The following is a 20,345-nucleotide window of genomic DNA, read 5'->3' as shown; positions in this document are numbered from 1 at the left end:
TTCTGAATTGAACTGATCTCTATTTCAGGGCTGGGACCAAACCAATAACAATACCTTTGTACCCTCTCAAGGAGGCATCACATTATCTGTTCCTTCAAAGGCAGACCAGCTGCTTTTCTTGGAGAGTTCAGGATATCAATACAGGCATCCTGCTGCGACATTATGGAATTACCCATTATCCCTTTTCCTTTTCTTCCCCGATCTACCAAGATCTACCAAGAGGTTATGCAAGCTCGGTGCAACGTTTTCCCTCTCAGTTTTTTCTGTACCTGTCCTTATCTTCAGGTCCCATGTTGTGGTACCAAGTGTTGTACGAACGTTCTGTTTGGTGGCCTGAGGCATTGAGATAGGCACTCAAAGAAATTAATGATTCAAGGAGGATCACAGACTTGCTCAGGTCTTGCGACCAAGAACAGCCTTTTCAGCCTCCTTTTATTTACTGGTTTATTATAATCACTGCCAATGAAATTCAATAGCTTATGAATATGTAAATTAACATAGTCAGTTAACAAAACAGAAACATAAACAGTTATAGAAAAGGAAACATAGGTCAGTTACAGAAACTATAACTGTAACTGTAACTGTAATAACCTCCTCACACTTGGGGTCTGTAATGAATAGGAGATAATGTTTACAGCTAAAATTTTAGCTAGGATTGAGATATGTGAGAAGAGGAAGCTGCTGCTTTGTGCTGCAGGAATTTGCTGGCCACAGAGGGTCAGTTTTGCTCTTTCCATATCAGACTCTCAAGCTTAGGCTCTCCCACTTAGTGCAGTGTTGGATCCTGGCCCTGCTTCCTGCTTGCAGAGCAGCGTCCAAGGACTCATCTTCATGATATGGTTGGGCACCAACATCGCAATCTATACTAAATTTTACAAATGAGTTTGCCAAGGAAATGGGAGATGGGAGGAGACCTTGAGGCATTGGTGGAGGGATGCTGGCATTGGTGGTTGGAATGGAGTTGGAATATTGTATGCTTGAAGCTATTATTCATATTGTTTACTATAAATCACAGTCTCTAAATATAGAAAGAAAAAAACACTTATTTTTGCTCTATTAAAAGTTATACCGCCCTCACCTCCCCCAACCCCGGCGCAGGAGGGCCGCGCGTCCAGCCTGGGGACACGCCGCAGAGCCACCCGGCCGAGGCACGACGATGGAGGAGACGCAGCGCGCGCGCTCGCACACCGTCACCACCACCACCAGCTCCTTCGCCGAGAACTTCTCCACCAGCAGCAGCAGCTTCGCCTACGACCGGGAGTTCCTCCGCACCTTGCCCGTGCTGCTCATCGTGGCCGAGATCGGGACATTAAGACCTTTAGGGGCCATCTTTGAAGCGTTCAGTCTAAGAGAAGGACCACATGGAGGGTGCGGAAACCACAGATCCCGGAGGGAAAAAAAAAAAAAAACAGGTTCCAAAAAGAGCCGAGATCACCGGCAAGTTCCAGATGGAGTAGGTGCCGCATCCCGCCTCCCCCAGATGGAACCCCGGTGACCAGAAGCCTCTACAAACACAACTCGAGTATGTGGGAACGAGGACTTTTTCTCAAATCTGCCGGACTACACCTCCCAGGTAACCTCTGATTCCGGAAGTCACGCCCACAGCCCGCCCCCCAGCGCCATCTTTGAAGCGTTCAGTCTAAGAGAAGGACCACATGGAGGGTGCAGGAACCACAGATCCCGGAGGGAAAAAAAAAAACAGGTTCCAAAAAGAGCCGAGATCACCGGCAAGTTCCAGATGGAGTAGGTGCCGCATCCCGCCTCCCCCAGATGGAACCCTGGTGACCAGAAGCCTCTACAAACACAGCTCGAGTATGCGGGAACGAGGACTTTTTCTCAAAACCGCGCGGCCGCTTACGTGGCCGCGCGACATCTCTCTATATACAAAGTGATCAATGAGAAGTAAACCACCCAATCTTTCTCCCTGAAAATCAGAGTTAAATTTGGAGCACGGCCACAGCCCCAGAAACACAAGGACTTAATGCAGAACCCAGCAGCTTAGAGCAGAAAAGTGAATGGACGATGCGTTAACCCAGGCCATCATTTCTGCCCAGAGGGGAAAGGGTGTTGCCCCATTTGCCCTCTCTTCTCTGAAAAGAAGGATGGCGGCCGCATGGGAGCCTTGTGGACAGCAGGTATGAGCCGGGGGTGTGGGGGCGACTAAAACCTCATGGGAAGGGGGGCGTTCCGGTCCGTCCTTCACGCCCTACCGAGGTCAACAGTTGCCCCCCACGAGTGGCTCCCCAGCATGGCCACAGTCCCAGAAGCACAAGGACGTAATGCAGAACCCGGTAGCTTGGAGCAGAAAAGTGAAAGGACTATGCGTTAATCCAGGCCATCAAGTCTGCCAGAGGGGAAAGGGTGTTGCACCATTCACCCTCTCTTCTCTGAAAAGAAGGATGGCGGCTGCATGGGAGCCTTGTGGACAGCAGGTATGAGCCGGGGGTGTGGGGGCGACTAAAACCTCATGGGAAGGGGGGCGTTCCGGTCCGTCCTTCACGCCCTACCGAGGTCACCAGTTGCCCCCCACGAGCGGCTCTCCAGCACGGCCACAGCCCCAGAAGCACAAGGACTTAATGCGGAACCCAGCAGCTTGGAGCAGAAAAGTGAAAGGACTATGCGTTAATCCAGGCCATCATTTCTGCCCAGAGGGGAAAGGGTGTTGCCCCATTCGCCCTCTCTTCTCTGGAAAGAAAGATGGTGGCCGCATGGGAGCCTTGTGGACAGCAGGTATGAGCCGGGGGTGTGGGGGCGACTAAAACCTCATGGGAAGGGGGGCGTTCCGGTCCATCCTTCATGCCCTACCGAGGTCACCAGTTGCCCCCCACGAGCGGCTCTCCAGCACGGCCACAGCCCCAGAAGCACAAGGACTTAATGCAGAACCCAGCAGCTTGGAGCAGAAAAGTGAAAGGACTATGTGTTGATCCAGGCCATCATTTCTGCCCAGAGGGGAAAGGGTGTTGCTCCCTTCCGCCCTCCTCCCTCTGGAAAGAAAGATGGCGGCCACATGGGAGCCTTGTGGACAGCAGGTATGAGCCGGGGGTGTGGGGGCGACTAAAACCTCATGGGAAGGGGGGCATTCCAGTCCGTCCTTCACGCCCTACCGAGGTCACCAGTCGCCCCCCACGAGCGGCTCCCCAGCACGGCCACGGCCCCAGAAGCACAAGGACTTAATGCAGAACCCAGCAGCTTGGAGCAGAAAAGTGAACAGACTATGCGTTGATCCAGGCCATCAAGTCTGCCGGAGGGGAAAGGGTGTTGCCCCATTCGCCCTCTCCTCTCGGAAAGAAAGATGGCGGCCACATGGGAGCCTTGTGGACAGCAGGTATGAGCCGGGAGTGTGGGGGCGACTAAAACCTCATGGGAAGGGGGGCGTTTCGCTCTGCCCTTCACGCCCTACCGAGGCCACCGGTTGCCCCCCGCGAGCGGCTCTCTAGCACGGCCACGACTCCAGAACACAGAAACCAATTTCTTAACTATCTGACTTTCAGTAGAAATACTTCCAGGGTCAATAGGTAAAATAGCAGAAATCCAAAACCAGCATTTAATTCTTGAACCCAGCTGTAGAAAGCAAATCACTTCACAATGCTTTTTCAGCATGTCTGAGTTGGGGGGGGGTAAACTCTAAATAATAGTGGTGAATCTTTTATTGAAACAATGAATCTAATCAAAGCAGATAGAGTGTTAACTAGAATTCATCTGCCTCACAGGGACGGGGAGGGGTGGGGGGTGGGGCTTTATTGGGGTTCTTCATGGTAAAAAATAAGTATTGGTAAAGGGAAATGTGTTTGATATTTGCATGACTGAGACATAAACCTGAAAGCTTTGTAACCTTTCCCACAGTGATTCAATAAATAAATAAAAAAAAAGTTATACCAAATCAGAGACACACAAACAAATCTCGGACCCAAGCAACTTGCGGCAGAGATGGCCAGGGACTTTACAATAGCCCTTCTCCACTGGGCTGCTCCAGAAAGGGGCAGGTATTGTCCCTCTGCCTGCCCTTTAAGAGCTCCGGTGGTCACCATGTTCTAGAAGCCAGTGAGAAGCTCCAGGTATGAGTCGTGGTGATGGCAAATCCCAAGACTTGCGGGACAGGGAAGGAGTTGCGCCCTTTTCCTTTCCCATGCCCCGATGTCACGTCGAGATGATTCCATATCCACCCACCATTTACTTAAGCTCACACAACTGCCATGATCCAGAGACACACAAACGAATCTCAGACCCGAGCAATTTGCAGCAGCGATTTCCTCAGACCCTAATTACTAACATCTTAGAATTCCTTGAGTAACATGATATTATATCCATAATAAGCAATACAAAACACATTGTCTAGCATTGCATTTTCAGTAGGCATGAGGGTTGATAGGACTGGTCTTGAAATATCAAAGGTAAGTAAAGTAGAAAAAGGATATTTTTCAAATTGTTTGCCACACAACAGGGGGAGGTGTGGAATATGGGGGGGAGCGATACTGGGGACTTTGGTGGTGGAAAATGTGCACTGGTCTTCGGATGGGTATTTGATGACTGTATGATCAAAGTTCAAACATGAAATTTTTGTTAATGTACCAAACGAGAATTAATTAAAAAAGAAAAAGTTACACCAAATCAAATTGTACTCACTCAAGTTGAAAGTTTATGTGAAGAAACTTTTCTGACTCTGATTTTAATCAAATTATATAATTATTCTCAACAGAATCAAAGGCCTTCTTTAAATCAATGAACTTTAGACAGAGCGGCATCTTGAACTCCCGAGAAACCTCAATGAGCTTGGTTATCATGTGGATATGGTCGATATGATTCTGTTGAGACGGAAGCAGTCATTGAAGCCCTAGCCAATCAGGGCATTCAAACTCAATACATCAGGATCCTCTGTGACCTGTATTACGGATTCACTACCAGGATCTCACCATTCTACAAAGAAGTAATCATTGATGTAAAGAGAGGGGTTCGGCAGGGTGATACCATTTCACCGAAACTCTTCAGTGCCACCCTTGAGAACATCATGCGGAGACTGGAATGGGAAGGAATGGGAGTGAAGATAGGTGGTCGGCAACTACACCACCTCGCTTTGCTGATGACATTGTTTTAATAACACCAAACATTAGCCAAGCGGCACAAATGCTGGCTGACTTCAACCGTGAATGTGGAAAAGTCGGACTACAGCTGAATCTTATGAAGACAATGTTTATGAGAAACAGCCTTGTTCCTGATGCTCCTGATGCTCTCAACGGAACGATCATCTCTGAATGCAACAGTTATGTGTACCTAGATCGAGAAGTCAACATGACAAATGACTTGTTCCTGATGTTCCTGATGCTCTCAACGGAACGATCATCTCTGAATGCAACAGTTATGTGTACCTAGATCGAGAAGTCAACATGACAAATGACCTGGCACCCAAGCTGCACAGGAGGAAGAAAGCGGCTTGCAACACCTTCAAGAGCATCAAAGAAATAGCTAAGAGGACGAAGAACCTCCCGCTCCGGGCACATCTCTTTGATTCCACTGTTCTTCCTGCATTAATATATGCCTCAGAGACCTGCGCCCTACGCAAAGAGGATGAGAACGCTATTTGGGTCTCCCAAAGAGGAATTGAAAGAGCTATGCTTGGAATATCACGTTTCAGTCAAATGACAGAAAGAATCCGGAGTTCCAACCTCCATCGACGATCAAGAATCAGGGACGTTGTCTCGTTTGCCAAGGCGTCAAAAATGAGATGAGCTGGTCACGTAATGAGATTTAGGGACGACTGCTGGACTAGAGCCGTTACCGACTGGATTCCATGGGATGTCAAAAGACCGCGTGGCCGCCCACTTACCAGATGGTCAGACTTCTTCATCAAGATCATGAATGATGGTTTTGAGGCTCTTCGTGTTCCTAGAACGAACAGACGCCATTGGGCTACACTAGCATGTGACAGGGACAAATGGAGACGTTACTGGTGCCCGCTCAAGCAAATCGATGATTAACAGGAAGTCAAGTAATCAAGTGATATAATTATTAACTAGGCACATTTGAAAAATTTCAATTTATCTTGAAACTCTTAATCATAATGCAAATCTAGTTAATTTGGTGGTCTTTGTAATTATTTTTATGGGAAGCAGATCTTAGTTTAATTCCTAGTTAAGAAATATTAGGTATACAATAAGGACAGGAAAGGTGACCAGTTCTTTCTGTTTACCCCTTGCTTATTTAAAAAATACAAATTACAATCTCTTAAATTTCAGTTTCTTCAGGAGTATGTGTAAAGGACATAATATCTTCTGGCAAACGCATATAAATTTGCTTAGGTAATTACTTTATAAGATCACGATCACGATCCTCCCGTTGTTCATCAATTTGCTCGAGCGGGCCCAGTAACATCTCCATCATGAAACTTGTTGTTACTGTGTTTGGCATATCGAATACGTCACGGGTAGCTTGCCAGTCTCTGCCGTACGGGCGAGATACTCTTGGTAGCTTGCCGGGCTCTCCGAGAGGGGTGGAGGAATCGAACTCGGGTCAGCCATGTTGGCCACTTGTAAGGCAAATGCCCTACCACTGTGCTATCGCTCCAACCCAATTACTTTATAAGTATTTGCTAATTCAAGGTGTTTAGTGATATGAAGTATTTTATGTATAACTTTGTTTTCACTGTATTTTAAAATATAAAAATGTCCAATTTACAGAAGAGCATCCTACTGATTTACATAATAAATATACTTATATATACACTCATCTTCAAAGTCATAATTTCTGATTTAATATGAATCTAGGGATGAGTCATTTCTGAAATTATTTATTTTAGTGTTTATAAATCATGGCTGCATTTTGGAACCACTTTATTAAGAATTGGGGCTCGAGCGATAGCACAGCGGTAGGGCATTTGCCTTGCACGCAGCCAACATGGCAGACCCGAGTTCGATTCCTCTGCCCCTCTCGGTGAGTCCGGCAAGCTACTGAGAGTATCTTGCCCACATGGCAGAGCCTGGCAAGCCACCCGTGATGTATTCGATATGCCAAACACAGTAACAACAAAATCTCCAATGGAGACATTACTGGGCCTGCTCGAGCAAATCGATGAACAACGGGAGGGCCTTTACCTTTTATTAAGAATTATTAACCTGTTCCTTCAAGGAGTCCAAGGAGAACAGAAACTCCAGGGAAGTCATTGGCTTGAAGAAAATCTGGACTAAAGTACATTTTCATTTTATCAGTATAGTAGATCAGAATCCAGACAGGAGAAAGTATAAAGTGGATGTAACAAATTGGTTTCTTCATAGCTCGAGAGGCACAATTTGATTTAGTGGGGAGTGTTCAGTTGAGGTTCACAATTACCTAAGTAGAGAAAGCTTCCATGGATCCACTTGTGTTCCTGGTGCTCTGTATCTCCTGTTGCCTCCTCCTTTCATTTTGGAAACAGAGTTCTCAGAAAAGACATCTCCCTCCTGGCCTTACTCCTCTCCCAGTTATTGGAAATATCTTACAGTTAGTTGTAAAGGATATCAGCAAATCTCTGAGCAATGTAAGTATGTTGTATGTTCCTCCAGTGACTTGTAATGGGTAAATAAATTAGCGCTAAATTTGAAAATGATATCTAGTCTTGGCACATTATGAAAATTAATCACTGCTAATAAAATTTTTCTCTGAAATGAATCACATTTCTTTCACCATTTTCAATGTATTATCACAAACAGAAGAATGAAATTACGAATATGCCTCTAAAGAAAAATTTAGAGTTTTGTATGACAGAATCAATATACTACTATGACAAAAATTTTGTTTCAGTCATTTGCTATAATTTTTGGTTCAGGATAAATGGAAAAGAAAGAAAGTTTTGTGATTATAGATTTTACCCCATGTTCCTCTACTATGGAAACTGTATTTTTCTAAGAATTACAATGAACTTTGATTTGCTCTGAAGTGACAAATTGGGCCTGATTTTAATAATTTGCTCAGGGAGTAGTTTGAATGAGTAAAAGAAAGAACTCATCAGAAGGACCCAATGTTGGTAACAAAATTCATATGAATGCTAACAAAAACTTCTGTCTGCATCCTATGAAGACTCAGGCTGGAAAAATTGTGCTTCCTTGAAGTCCTGTGTGTGCTAAATTACCTCTGTGATACCACTATTCTCTATATTTGGAGGGGGACAGCTTATCAGCCTGGGCATTAGAACATTTCAACCTTCTCATACCTGAAGACTAGCACCCATCCAGGGACTGGTATTTGAAGCACACTGCATTAGAGTACCTGAATTTATTTATTTATTTATTTATTCATTCATTATTTATTTATGAAATGTATGTTTTATTGAGTAGCATTGGTTAAAGGAGTAGAAATCTTACGTTTAGGACTACATTGCTTTTTTAAATATTTTATCTTACAAAGTGGTTTGCAATATTTGATTACATCTAACATAGCACACCAATCCCACCACGATTATACATTCCCACCATCATATTTCAGATGTTTCCATTCTGAACGCCAACCCCTGTCCCAAAGCAGAACAGAAATAATTTATTTTGTATTTTTATGATAAAAAAAACCGCTGGAAGTGCTACCAAAAATTTTCCTTAGAGGAAAGAATCTGAAGATTGTTATATTTTACCCAGGGGCCATTAAAACCTTCTATAAGAGAGCAGATATGTTGCTAAAAGTTGAGCCATATATATATATATATATATATATATATATATATATATCCCTCTAGGAGAGCCCTGCAAGCTACCGAGAGAATCTCACCCACACGACAAAGCCTGGCAAGCTACCTGTGACGTATTTGATATGCCAAACACAGCAACAATGAATGTCACAATGTTACTGGGCATGCTCGAGCAAATCGATGAACAACGGGAGGACAGTGACAGTGACAGTGACATATATATATATGTTAAAAATATTTCCAGAGAGGCAAAAAAGTGTAGTCGAAGTGTCCTCTGCACTTGTTTGTTCATTGCAGCACTCTTTACAATAGCCAGAATCTGGAAAGAACCTGAGTGCCTGAGAACAGATGACTGGTTAAAGAAACGTTTGGTACATTTACACAATGGAGTACTATGTAGCTGTTAGAAAAGATGAAGTCATGAAATTTACATACAAGTGGTACTACATGGAAAGTATCATGTTAAGCAAAATGAGTCAGAAAGAGTAGGACAGACATAGAAAGATTGCATTCATCTGGGGAAAATAAAGTAACAAAATAGGAGACTAACACCCAAGAGTGGCCGAGATTAGTACCAGGAGGTTTGCACTATGGCTTGGAGACCAGCCATACATGCTAGGAGAAAAGGGAGCTCAGATAGAGAAGGGAGCACCAAATAAAGGGTGCTGGAAGGATCCTCCCAGGATGGGAGAAGCATGCTGAAAGTAGACTATAGACCAAACATGAATGCCACTCAATGCCTCTTTTGCAAACCACAACACCCAAAAGGAGAGAGAGAACAAAAGGGAATGCCCTGACACAGAGGCAGGGTGGGATGGAGGGGCGGGGGGCGGTGGTGGGAGGGATGCTGGAACCCATGGTGGTGGAGGATGGGCACTGGTGGAGGGATGCGTACTTGATCATTGTATAACTGAAATCCAAGCACAAAAATTTGTAAGTCCATAACTGTACCTCATGGTGTTTCACTAATAAAAAATAAAATAAAATAAAGGAAAGACAAAAGAAATTCTACATGTAAAAACAAAAATAAAAAAAGAAATACATATAGTGTACAAATATTTTCTATTATTTAGAAAGGTCTCCTTTAATTTTACCCATTTTTCCCCACAGTGAAAATTAATTTAGTTTGTTATGTTTTTTAGACTATATTGAAAATAGAGATACACTGTGTCAAAGTGTAGTCTGTGTTTTTAGTTTGTAAAACTGGGTATCTGGATTTGTTTATCTGTTTCGTTCGATTTAGGAAGGTTTTCTGCTATTATTTCCCACCTTTTTATGAACTAACAGTGGCATCTATGATTCAAACAGTTGTGATAAGAAGCACACTGGTTCCAGATATAATGCAAAAGTTAGCCAAAATACTGCTTGTCTTTTGGAATAATATTTTTAGTGTTTAACATTAGTAATCCAGGCAAATCGCTCTACCAACTAAATGTGCTCTTTTCGGCTGGAGGGAGGTAGAAGATACTCTGATGGTTCTGGTTTTTTGTTAGCTGCAGGGGAAAGGTGAAATGCAGCTGGTGGATGGTATAATTCTGTCCTCCAGGCAGTGGTTGGGAGACCTTTACATTCCTTATGCTATCTTTATGCTTGCTAGTAATTTTTTTAAACTATTTTTTCTGCTGTAGCCTATAATTGACTGATTCCATATCTAACTGCTATTATTCTGTTATTGAGTGCCGAATTGTATTTTTTGTTGGATTATTTGTTTGATTTTGCCACAACCAGCAGTAATCAGATATAATCCTGGCTCTGCTCAGGGATCCCACTTGAAGGGACTCAGGGGACCATATGGGATGCCAGAAATTGAACCCAGGTTTGCCACATGCATGGCAAAGACACTACTAATTGTACTATTACTCCATGCCTGAATTGTACTTTTGTGCCTGTGTGTGTGTGTGTGTGTGTGTGTGTGTGTGTGTGTAGGGGGAGTGCCTATTCAAATTTTAAAGTAGTAAAAATAAAGATGAACACACCTACTAAGACCTACATTTTGAAGGTAGTATGCTTATAACAGCTTTCCCTGAAAGCTGAAAAGCAAGTCAGGTCATCTTTGTTGAAGTTACAAGTCATAATTTACTCACTGTATTAAGAAATGTGAGGCACACAAACAGAGGGAACTATGCTGCTTAAGATCGTTGATGTACAGTGGTGGTGGAAAATGGGCACTGTTGGAGGGATGGGTACTTTATCATTGCATAATTGAAACCCAAGCATAATAATTTGTAAGTCTACAACTGTACCTCATGGTGTTTCACTAATAAAAATTAAAAAAAAAAGATGTTTGATGGAAACAAGGGTCAGGGATTGTGCTCTGTGGGAGAACACTTACTTTAAAAGCATGAGGTCCTAGGTTTGACCCCATGCTTCAAAAAAACTAAACAGAGAGAATAGCTGAATCGTATTATTTTTAAACTTTAACTACTCTATTCCTTAGCTTAGTGATGTGCTTGGATTTTTCTCATATTTTGTTCTATTGAAGTTCTCTTTCACTGAGTCCTCACTTCACTGAGCAAGGGTCCAAGAGTTTGACCTAGTTGCTTCAAAGTCCTAATCAGGGAATGTAGAAAGTTCTAATGTGCTAGAGTGCCTCCCAGATTTTTGTTTCTGTCCATATGACAGGCGAGTCTCTCAGTTTTTTCATTATGTCTGGTGCTATATAAGGCTTGCAAGGAAGAACTGTGTTCAAGAAGTCCTTAGTATTATTTGGGAGTTCATCATAATAAATTCCAGACAGTGGTTCTGTAATTTTGTGGACTTGGATGATTGCTGATAATGTCTTAAGTTTCTTGCAGCTGCTATTGAGACCTGGATTGAGACCCAGGCTAGTGCCTGGTAACTGGTGTAGCATTGAAATCCAGTGAGCCTGAGAAGTTGTGGAGGATTTGTGGTCCTGAGTGTCCAGTAGCAGCTGTAATACTGAGCAGTCCCACATCTACTAAGGGATTTGAGTTTTCCAGATCCTGGCAGCAACTATAGTAGCAAGGTCATTAGTAGAATCTTGTGATTGAGATTACAAATGCTTGTCAATACTCATAGCACCACAATTTAGTAGAACGTGGCTCTACCAAATGTTCAAAACCACGGGTGTCCATAAGCATTTGTTGAGAAAATCAGCCAGTGAGTCCTGGAATGGGTCCAAGAGTTTTACCTAGTAAGTACCTGAAAACGACTGCCTGTCATGTTTGAATGAGCTTGCTAGCTAGCCTGGGCTTGAGATGGCCATACCCAGATACTCCTTTTTACCCCTTTAATTGAATCACTGTGAAATACATAATTACAAAGCTTTTACAATGAGATATCAGTCATACAGTGTTCTAACACCCATCCTTCCACCAGTGTACATTTCCAAGCAACCATGTCTCCAGTAACCCTTCCGCCACCACCATCCACAGCCTGCCTCTATGGCAGGCTCTTTTCTTCTTTCTATCTCTAATTTTGGGCATTATGGATTGCAATACAAATTGAGATACCATCATGTTTGGTATCTCATCATGTTTAACCATTTTCATCTCCCATCCAGAGGGAACACTTCCAACAGCCATTGTCATAATGGTCTCTTCTTTATCACAACTGTCCTCTTTCCCCAGCACTTGAGGTAGACTTCCAATCATAAACCAGTCTTCCTGACTCATGTCTCTATTCTCCTTAGGTTGGATACTCCTGTACCAGAAGTTTGAGGAAGTCTAAATAATGACAAGGGTACACAGTCACAAGAGACAGTGTTGGTTCCATACCAAGTTCAAGATTCCTGGAATATGACATGAACACAGATTTCCCAGGATCTCTCAGAATCAAAGACTACGAGTGGAAACAAAAATTTACAGGGAAGCTATGTGGTAATTTGTAATAGACCTAGTGAGGATGGAGAGGATTTGCGGTAAAGATTGTGAGTGCCCAGAGGCTCCAGAGCACCAAGATGAAGAGGCCTAAGTGACAACCAGGAGTTCAATATCTAATGCTGACAATCCCTAGTCTGTTCTTCTGTAGTCAAACAGGCCTCTGTGTGGCTTGAGAATTTGAGGAGGAGTGGCTTTAGAAGGAAGCTTTTCTTCAGTCACAGAGTACAAGCTCCAAAGGGGCTGGATGTAGTACTGCAGAAAATGGGAGATTCTTTGCTAGCTGGCTGGACTTTGGGAGCACCACAGAGTGCTTTATGGCAATAGGCATGTTGGTAGCAGTAAGGTGTGGACCGAAGTGAACTAGACATGTTTGATTAGGCTTAGGCAACTAGGATCTCTCTGTTTCCAGTCAGCTCAACTACTATATGGGATAGGTAGAGCACATCTCGGGATCTGTTACTAAGGAGAGAATTTTCTGAGTGGTTACCTTATTTTGGGGGCAAATAAACATTATTAAGTGAGGCAAATAAAACTGTTGCAGATTTATTTGATGGTTAATTTATGTGATTATTAATTATAATCCATGTACTATGAGTTGGGCCATTGTTTGACATATGCTAGGTCATTCATAATTGGCAGCTGCTACAGTAACTAATATTTATGTTTTAAAATCAGAAATGTTTTCAGAGTATGTGGGAGTGTCTTCTTTGACAATCATATGCAACTTCTTTACAGCTTTCAAATGTCTATGGCCCTGTGTTCACTGTGTATTTTGGCATGAAACACATTGTGGTGTTGCATGGATATGTAGCAGTGAAGGAAGCCCTGATTAATTTTGGAGAAGAATTTTCTGCAGTTTCCCAATGGCTAAAAGAGCTACTAAGGGAAATGTTATGTGTGAGTGTGCTCATTTGTAGCATTACTAATGAGGATGGAGAAGATTGAAGGCAGATATCAAAAGTGTGTGTCCATTGAAGGAGATGCCACCTATCCATTTCTTCCTTCTTGCTTAGGATTTCACTTATGCTTTGTATTTCTTCTTCTGGTAGGAATCATTAACAGCAATGGAAAGAAGTGGAAGGATATAAGGTCCTTCTTTCGCATGATCCTGAGGAATTTTGGGATGGGGAAGAGAGGCATTAAAGATCATGTTCAAGAAGCAGTGTGCTGCCTGGTGGAGGAGTTAAGAAAAACCAGTGGTATAGATAAAAATGCCTAGCTGTTACCCTCTCTAATAATATCCTTGGAAACATTTCAGGGACAGCCAATTTTCATTAAGGTAGTAGCTGCCAGCTGTTATGTTGTGTAGGGAGGATTTGAGGCAGAAAACCAGGAGATTTTGTGCATCTGTCTGCTGTGTTTGTGTACAACTCATGTTTGTGCATTTAGTGTGAATATAAAAGATTGTTTCACTATGTAGCTGTTAGAAAAGATGAAGTCATGAAATTTATATACGAGTGGTACTACATAGAAAGTATCATGCTAAGCAAAATGAGTCAGAAAGAGAGGGACAGACATAGAAATATTGCATTCATCTGGGAAACATAAAGTAACAAAATAGGAGACGAACACCCCAAAATAGCAGAGTACCAGGTTTTAAGTACCAGGAAGTTTACTCCATAGCTGTAGGACAACCGCACATGCTGGGGGGAAAGGCAGCTCAGATAGAGAAGGGAGGACCAAATAAAGGGTGTTTGGAGGATATTCCCAGGATGGGAGATGCATGCTGAGAGTAGACTCTAGACCGAACATGATTGCCACTCAATGCCTCTTTTGCAAACCACAGCACCCAAAAGGAGAGAGAGAACAAAAGTGAATTTCCTGCCACAGAGATAGGGTGGGATTGGGGGGACAGGGGTGAGGGGGGGTACTGGGATCTGTGGTGGTGGAGAATGGGCACTGGTGGAGGGGTGGGTATTCGATAATTGTATAACTGAAACCCAAGCACAATAATTTGTAAATCTACAGCTGTACCTCGTGATGTTTCACTAATAAAAATCTAAATAAATAAAAATAAAAGATTGTTTCATCTGTTTCTCTCTTATGTCTGTTGATTTGTTTTAAAATAAGAAATCATGAAGACTACATGGTCTACATAGTACATAAATATTTTTACTTTATTCTTAAATATTCTTAAATATTTGCACCTTTTTTGAGTACATTATTCATTATTGATTTCTCAGATACTTTATTTTTTCATGATCCAGTATTGTTAATTTTACATATCTTAGGACTTTATTTCTTCCATGTTACTTTTCTTTGTACAATGTTGTTAATATTTCCATTTTATTATACTAAATAATAATATTATTAATATTTCTGTGTGTAATGTGTATTGTTTTATCTTTTTTGAGTAATTTATTTATCTACTCTAACGAGGGTCTATCAAATTTTATTCAGTTTTTCAACTTAGCTCTAGTTTCATTACTGTTTTCTATTTTTATTCTTATCTATGTTATTTATTTCTTCTATAATCTTTATACTATCCTTTTTTGCTATAGGCATATTTGTTCTTTTCCTAGTTTCTTGAGAACTAAAGTTAAATTGTTTAGTTGTTATCTTTATTTTTCCTTTTTGTATTTCAGTATTTTTTGTATTTTGGTATTCTAAGTTCCCCGTGGTTGCAAGTGAGAGTAAATTTCTTTTCTTTTTTTTTTTTTGAGTTTTCTTTCCTCCCCTTGCTTTTTAATACTGTTTATGTTGCATTTTTTGGAGCAATAGCACAGCGGTAGGGCGATCGCCGTACAAGCGGCCAACATGGCTGACCCGAGTTCGATTCCTCCACCCCTCTCGGAGAGCCCGGCAAGCTACCGAGAGTATTCGATATGCCAAACACAGTAACAACAAAGTCTCCAATGGAGATGTTACTGGGCCCGCTCGAGCAAATCGACAATCAACAGGAGGGCCTTTACTTTATCTACGGGCTGGAGCGACAGCACAGTGGGTAGGGCATTTGCCTTGCATGCAGCCAACATGGCCGACCCAAGTTCGATTCCTCCGCCCCTCTCGGAGAGCCTGGCAAGCTACTGAGAGTATCTCGCCGGCAGGGCAAAGCCTGGCAAGCTCCCCGTGACGTATTCAATACGCCAAACACAGTAACAGCAAGTCTCACAATTTGTTGTGAAATGTTAATGGTGCCCGCTCGAGCAAATCGATGAACAACAGGAGGACAGTGCTACAGTGCTATATATACATTGTTCCTACATATGAACACTGTTCCAACATGGCTTACTTTTGTCCATGCATACAATATTCTAGTATCATACCTTCACCAGAATGTCCTCTTCCCCTCCTCCGACCCTCAACTGTCTAGTTTACCCCCCTATCCAACCTTGCCCTTTGCTCCTTGGTGGGATGAGTTCTGTAGACCAACTTTCTGCTTCTGCCTTTGATCATTTGCTATTCCCTTCTATGTTTTTTATATAACCCACATGTGAAAAAAGAAAATTCTCTATGTTTGTGGGGGTTTTGTGTGTGTGTGTGTGTGTGTGTGTGTGTGTGTGTGAGGCAAGGTGGTTTTTATTGAAACTTATTCAGAAATATGTGAAGGGAGAGAGAGAGAAGGAGTAGTACATGTTCAATAGAGAACATAGGCTTCTCTCTAGAGTGGAGATAAGCAAGCAAAGAAGCATAGAGATAATCAAGATACATGATGTCAAAAAAAACACTGTCTAAAGTAAAAGTCTTTGATGCTTCTTTCTTTCTTCCTTCCTTCCTTCCTTCCTTCCTTCCTTTCTTTCTATTCTTTCTTTCTTTGCTTTTGGGTCGCATCCAGTGATGTTTAGGGGTTACTCTGACTCTGTACTCAGAAATCACTTCTGGCAGTGCTCTGGGGGCCATTTGGGATGGAGATCAAGCCCAGGTTGACCACGTGCAAGGCAAATGCCCTATGTGCTGTACTATTTCTCTGGCCCTCTCTTTGATTTTTTTTATATTCTAATGATCGAAGAATTTATTTATTTATTTATTTGCTTTTTGGGGCACACCCAGCGAATCTCAGAGGTTACTCCTGGCTTTGTGCTCAGAAATTACTCCTGGTGGTGCTTGTTGGATCATGTGGGATGCCAGGGATAGAATCTGGGTCAGTCATGTGTAAGTCAAAGGCCCTACCTGCTGTAGTATCACTCTGATGCCTTCGAGGCATTTTCAAGTGATAAAGTAATTGGGTTTATGATTTTCCCAACAGAAACAAATATCAGGATGCTCAGCCTCCCTTCACCTCTATTACAAATTCTAGTATTTGTATCATCCAGTATTTCAATATGGTAGGGAACTGAATTAAACAGTCATTTGTATCACTTGTCATCCCATTGCTCAATGATTTGCTCAAGTGGGTGCCAGTAACATTTCCATTTGTCCCTGTTGCGTGCTAGTGTAGCTCAATGGCATCTGCTCACTCCAGGAACACGGAAAGCATCAAACCGCTCCTTCAGGGTCTTGATGAAGAAGTCCAACCATCTCGTATGTGGGTAGCCAGTAGTTCTTTTGACATTTCATGGAATCCAGTCGCTGGATGGCTCTAGTCCAGAGATTGTCTCCAAATCGCATTACGTGTCCAGTCCATCTGATTTTTGACACCTTGACAAACGAGGCAGTGGCCCTGATCCTTGATCGTTGACCGAGGTCAGAACTCTGGATTCATTCTCTCACTTGAGTGAAGTGTGATACTCCAAGCATAGCTCTTTCAATTCCTCTTTGGGAGACCCAAATAGCGTTCTCATCCTGTTTTAGCAGGGCCTAGGTCTCTGAGGCATATGTTAGTGCAGAAGAATGGTGGAATCAAAAAGATGTGTCTGGAGCCAGAGTTTCTTCATCCTCTTAACAACTTCTTCGATGCTCTTGAAGGTGTTCCATGCCACTCTTCCTCCTGCACAGTTCTGGGGCCAAGTCATTTGTCATGTTGAGTTCTTGACCCAGGTACACATAACTGCTGCGTTCGAAGATGTTTGTTCCATTGAGAGCAAATGGATGTCAGGAACTAGTTTGTTTCTCATAATCATTGTCTTCAGGAGATTCAGCTGCAGTCCGACCTTTCCACACTCACGGTTGAAATGGGCCAGCATTTGTGTCGCTTCGCTAATGTTTGGTGTTATTAGAATGATGTCATCAGGAAAGCAGAGGTGGTGTAGTTGCCCACCGTTTATCTTCACTCCTATTCCTTCCCATTCCAGTCGTCACATGATGTTTTCGAGGGTGGCACTGAAGAGTTTCTGTGAAATGGTATAATCCTGTCGATACTCTCTCTTTACGTCGATGATCACTTCCTTGTAGAAAGGTGAGATCCTGGTGGTGAATCCTTTACACAGCTCAGAGAGAATCCTGATGTACTGAATTTGAATGCCCTGTTTGGCTAGGGCTTCGATGACCACTTCAGTCTCAACAGAATCAACAGAATCACAAGAGTTCAATATGCCACTCTGTCTAACGTTCATCAATTTAAAGGTCTTTGATTTTGTTGAGACAGCCTACCAGATACTCTATAAAACTGAGCTCTTACCTTGTTGAGGACCCAGTCTTTGGATGACAAGCTCAACTGGGCCCTACCAGGGAAATAAATAGTGCTCTCCCACTACTCAAAGCTTGCTGCTTATTTTTTTTCTGGTTTGTGTTGGGAATTTCCACAACAAAAATAAAACAAAAATTAGAATTTACACTACTGCGTTTACAGTAACATTTCTAATAGCCAAAAATATTAAATCAACCTTAATACTCATTGAGATTCTTCATAGTAGGTTGTAGTAAATACACTTAATGCAATACTGCACCACCATAAAAAAGATAAAATTGTTCTTTATTCAACAATATGACTGAAACTAAATTGTTGACCAACAATTTAAGTGAAATAAGGGAAGAGTCAATTTTGGATAATTTCATTCACATGGAAAATATACACTGCAAAAGAAGAATACAAGTCTCTGGATTCTGACAACAGAAGTAGAGTGATCAGAAGGGTTTGGGATGGTGGCAAAGGATAGACAAGATCCAGTGGTCTATAGTGGAGGCTCATTAATACTTGGTAGTGGGTATGTGTATAACATATAACTGAAAATTCGTGATCTTGAAATCATAGAACTCATACTTGAGTAGAAGTTTTTCTCAAAGATTCCAAAAATGTCAAAGCATCATAAGACAGAGAAAATTTAGGAGCATACTGATAGTGCAGGAGCTAAGATGCTTGCTTTGCAGACTGGATATGGCCTCCCAAATCTTGTCAGGAGTGATCCCTAAGAATAGAGTCAGAAAAAATACCTGATACTCCCGGGCATAAGTCCCCAAACTAACAAAAATGTATGACAGGGGTTAGTTGAAGAAATTCAGTCCACTGACTGGATCAATAGTACAGAAGGTGGGGAAGTTGCCTTGTATGCAGCTGACCCGGGTTCAATCCCTGGTACATCATATAGACCCCTGAATCTGCCAGGAATGATCCCTGAGCACAGAGTCAGTAGTAAGCCTTGAACGCTGCCAGGTGTGGTCCAATAAACAAGAAAACAAAAAGACAGGGAAAAAAAGGAAAGAAAAAATACAAGAGATATTCTAAAAGAATTTTTTGACTGTTTTTTACCAGAGAATTTCTGCATATGCACATATCAATAGTTTATAATTCCTCTACCCGCCGATAGCACAGCAGGTAGGGCATTTGCCTTGCATGCAGCCAACATGACCGACCCGAGTTTGATATCTTTTTTTAGCAGAAGTAAATTTTATATGGACCACTCCTAGTGATGCCTACAGGTATTACAGGTGTGACAGTTCACTGCAGTTCTTGGGCCCAGGGGAACTTAGGACCACCAGGGGCCCCCAGCAGTGCTCAGAAGCCACCAGGATCACACCCAACAGTGTTTGAGGGCCATCAAGGCTAGAATGCTACCCAGGAGACATGTAGTAGGTATCAGACTCACAGCCTTAAACATTATGAACATGGTCCTATCTCCCCAGAGCCTATAAATATTTTTATCAAGTTTAATTTGCAATTTTAACTAAAATTAATGCTGGAGCAATAGCACAGCTTGTATCGCATTTGCCTCACACACAGCTGACCCAGGTTCGATCCCCAGCATCCCATATGGTCCCCCGAGCACCGCCAGGAGTAATTCCTGAGTGCATGAGCAAGGAGTAACCCTTGTGCAACACCAGCTGTTACCCAAAAAGCAAATAATGATAATAATAATAATAATAATTGCAATTTAATTATAAAGTACAAAGTTCAACTATACTTTGAAAACACAAGTGTAGATAAAGCCTAGAACAACTTGCATCAGAATGGCTACTAGAAAAGACTTATTTTCAAGAACTTGAAATTCTTTTGTTTAGAATTATCCCCAAATGTTACTCTTATCTGGGTGTTCCCCAGATCTTCTGATAAAAGCTTAATATACACTTCAGTCAGGTTTAATATGTTTCATTTCCCTAGTATACAACAGGTTGGAGCTATAGCACATTGTGTAGGGCATTTGCCTTTCATGAGGTTGACCTGGCCGACCCAAGTTCAGTTCCTCCGCCCCTCTCGGAGAGCCTGGCAAGCTACCAAGAGTATCTCACCTGCATGGCAAAGCCTGGCAAGCTACCCATGATGTATTTGATATGCCAAGCACAGTAACAAGTGTCACAATGGAGACGTTACTGGGTCCACTTGAACAAATCGATAAACAATGGGAGGACAGTGACAGGACAGTGACAGTGACAGTATACAACAGTCCCATTCTGTTAAAAAGTACATTCACTCCTCTTTCTAACAATCCTCAGAAGCAACCAGTACTCTGGATTCTAATAATAGATTAATTTTGTCTTTCTAGAACTTGAAAGGAACAGACACTTTTAGAACACTGTTGTCAATATTTTTCCAACAGGATGAA

The 20,345-nt window shown here is 42.3% G+C and overlaps 1 pseudogene; it reads left to right on the top strand.

The window, feature by feature from the left end:
• Positions 1 to 7,319: 7,319 nt before the first annotated feature.
• On the top strand, positions 7,320 to 13,708 carry LOC130029819 (cytochrome P450 2C9-like; annotated as a pseudogene).
• The last annotated feature ends 6,637 nt before the right edge of the window (positions 13,709 to 20,345 follow it).

Source organism: Sorex fumeus, unplaced genomic scaffold (genome assembly GCF_029834395.1).
Source record: "Sorex fumeus unplaced genomic scaffold, SorFum_2.1 ptg000043l, whole genome shotgun sequence".
NCBI lineage: Eukaryota > Metazoa > Chordata > Mammalia > Eulipotyphla > Soricidae > Sorex > Sorex fumeus.
The sequence above is the reverse complement of the archived record's forward strand: the minus strand, read 5'-3'. Positions and strand labels throughout refer to the sequence as shown.